General features: G+C 33.1%; 1 long non-coding RNA gene across 1 annotated transcript; it reads right to left on the bottom strand.

The window, feature by feature from the left end:
* On the bottom strand, positions 1,593–3,024 carry LOC104779771. Its single transcript, XR_766575.2, has 2 exons — positions 2,484–3,024; positions 1,593–2,030 (listed from the first exon to the last, which is right to left on the bottom strand). It is a non-coding gene; the product is annotated as an uncharacterized LOC104779771 (long non-coding RNA).

Here is a 3,024-nt window from a genome sequence, read left to right as displayed (position 1 = left end):
TATATGTGGTTATGTGGATACCAATAGAATTTGTGTATACTAGTAACACATGTCATCCATGAGGATATTGTTATGGTGGATGAGCAACCATGGACAATTGGCAAAGCTGTATTTTCCTCTTTCTCGCCATTTGAGAGATCTTTCAAATACTAACACCAAAAGTGTTTATCCATATTTCTAAAAACTTATCCAAATATATAACTATTTATGGATGCAATATTTTGTTAATCCATTATGTATCTAAATTAAGTTTAAAGTATGTAGACAAACAATCTATTTCATATTAAAAATTTAGTTAAATACATTTGTTTATTTATAATTATTTATTTAATTTAGTTTAGGCTTAATTGTTGATTTGACTATGATCACGAATTCAATTGTATTTGATTTATATTGGACTCATAAATTATTTTATTTTATTTGGAAAACGATATATTAAAATATGTAAACAATGTTGTGTTAATTGTATTTACACCTACTTTTAGTGTAAAAGTTTGCAAGTAGACATACTTTGAGTGCAAGGTGTACTTTTTGTGAGGTTTTTTTGTACGGAGAAATTCATTTTTTGAAAAATTTTGTCCTTAGCATCGTGATAAAAGGTGTAAGTAAAGAGATGAGATGGTATTGTTGATTAACCGTTAGATTTTAACTAAATTATTATAATCCTACGGCTATGGGAGTTTGTGTGATTGTGGCAATGAGCAACACGACACCCTTTTTCTTTCTTGGTTTTTTTACTACACCGAGAGTTCATTGCCTATGTTTTGAGAGTTATGGACATTTCGGGACAGTTTGGTGCTATTCTAATGGGATTTGAAGGGTGTGGTGTTGGAGTTTGGGTCTCTTCAGAGCCAACTAAGCTTATGAAATCTTCTTCGGCGGCAAGACTCACCGCAAACTGTAAACAAAGAAGAACCACCACAAAAACCCAAATGTCTCCGTCGCCGCCACCAGAACACCGCCGCCGCAACAGCAAAGCAAAATCTATGTCTCTTGCTTCATTTGTTCCTCGATGGTTCACTGTCACCACCAACACATCTCTGCTTTCGGCTAAGAGTTTGTTGGCTTCTACGGATAGAGCATCATTCATCAATTTAATCATTTCATGGCTGGTTTTTATGTATATGTTAGAGCTTCCGAACTGAAATCAAGTATCTTACTCATTTCAGTTTTTTTTCTAGCTAAAGAGAGTAATTTGGTGTATGAACTTGTTGCACAAAGTTTCAGAAAATGATTAGACGCAAGTCGAATTGAGTTGGTGATGTCATTAGTTTGGTGAACTGTAACTCTTTTACCTCATTAATACATTTTGTTAAGCAGCAACTAGTCTTACTAGGTTTTACTCAAGGGAGAAACAAGTGTTATTTTTTATATCCACGATAGCCTATCCACAAAAAATACGTCTCATATCAAATACAAAGATGGCATCTCTCTGTGTTCTAATCATATTATATTTGTTGTTTTCCATCCCCGTTTCTTGTTCTTGGTGTTGTTTAGGTTATCCATATAACTATGTTTGATACTAAATATCGATTGCAAAACATTTTTCTCAAACTATTTTTAAATGTTCATTAGATCATAAGATATGCAAATGTTTAAGAAATGATATATCATTCGCTTAAACAAAATTTGTGGCAAAAAAAAAACTAGTTATCCAAGAAGTGCAATCCATGCGGTTATCTTGTGATCTATAGACTATAGGTAACCTTAAAGAAGAATCAAGAAGTGCAATTCATGTGGTTATCCAAGAAGTGCAATCTATGTGGATATCCAACAAGTACAAATCTACTCTTTTTAGCCATTTGTTGTTCATATCCATTTCATAAAAATGACTTCAATTCTTTTAGCCATCCATTTGTTCATATCAATATCCATTAGCCATTGTTGTCGTTGACTTCATTTTCTCTTCTTTTTGTTGAACCATTCTTCGATTGCTTTTCTTGCTGGAAAATTTTGAAGTATAGAGCTCTCTTCCCGAGTTTTTGAGATGCTTGTCTTGTGTATATATCCAATCGTATGTTACATGTCCGCTACAAAAATCCATAGTTTCATATATATTATGTTGACCATCAATTTGTTCATATCCATTCAACCACTAGGTTCACACGACAATCCACACATAAAAATCTACACACTAAACAAACAAAGCCATCCACTATTCATGCTCAACACAACATTGAATCCAACTATCATATAACAGTTCACACATTAGGTCACTGAAATCAGAACTTAATTAAGCAAACTTTTAAAGCACAAATCGTAAAAGACTTCCACAAAAAAGTTTATAAAACCAGAAATTTTGATTCACCAACGATATTCTGATTAATCATACCGATGTTCTGTTTGTTCATCAATGTTCTAGAATTTCTACTTCTCATATTATCATATGAGAAAATCCAAAAAAAAAAAAAAACCAATATCTATGTTCTTGAGATCTAAAAATTCTCATATTTTTAACTGTGAGATAGGGATAATGATCTAACCAAATTTCAGTGGTGGAGAGGGTGATGAGTGAGAGAGGCATGAATTTTTCTTAGATGATTGACATTTGATCTCATGGGCTTTCGATAAAGATCTCTATCAATTGTGAGTGAATAAGCTTTATTCCATTTTGATTTGCAGATTGAATAATCATAAATAAGAGATAGAGATATATGAACAACCAAGATCGATGTCGTGTTTGACGAAGGCACAACTTTGATTGGTCGATCGTGGTGCTCTCGGAGGCGGCGACGGTGATGTTGGTCGTTGGACGAAGAATCAAATCCATAGATACGAGTTTATGTTGGGTTGTTTAACATTGAGTGGGAATGGAAAGAGGAAGAATCAATTTTTATTTATTTCAGAGATCAAGCAAATTTAGAAGAAGACGAAGAGAAAGAGTTCGAGAGAAAGCAAAAATAAAAATCTTTTGCTTTAGTTAGTGTGTGTAGTTGAAGGTGTTTAGGTCATTAGACAAGATGAAAGTATACCGATGGCTGAAAATAGGTTTACATGCTATTAAGTTATGTAAAAGTAGGGGTA

This window comes from Camelina sativa, chromosome 4 (genome assembly GCF_000633955.1).
Source record: "Camelina sativa cultivar DH55 chromosome 4, Cs, whole genome shotgun sequence".
In the NCBI taxonomy this organism is placed as follows: domain Eukaryota; kingdom Viridiplantae; phylum Streptophyta; class Magnoliopsida; order Brassicales; family Brassicaceae; genus Camelina; species Camelina sativa.
This window is presented reverse-complemented; position numbering and strand designations above follow the sequence as displayed.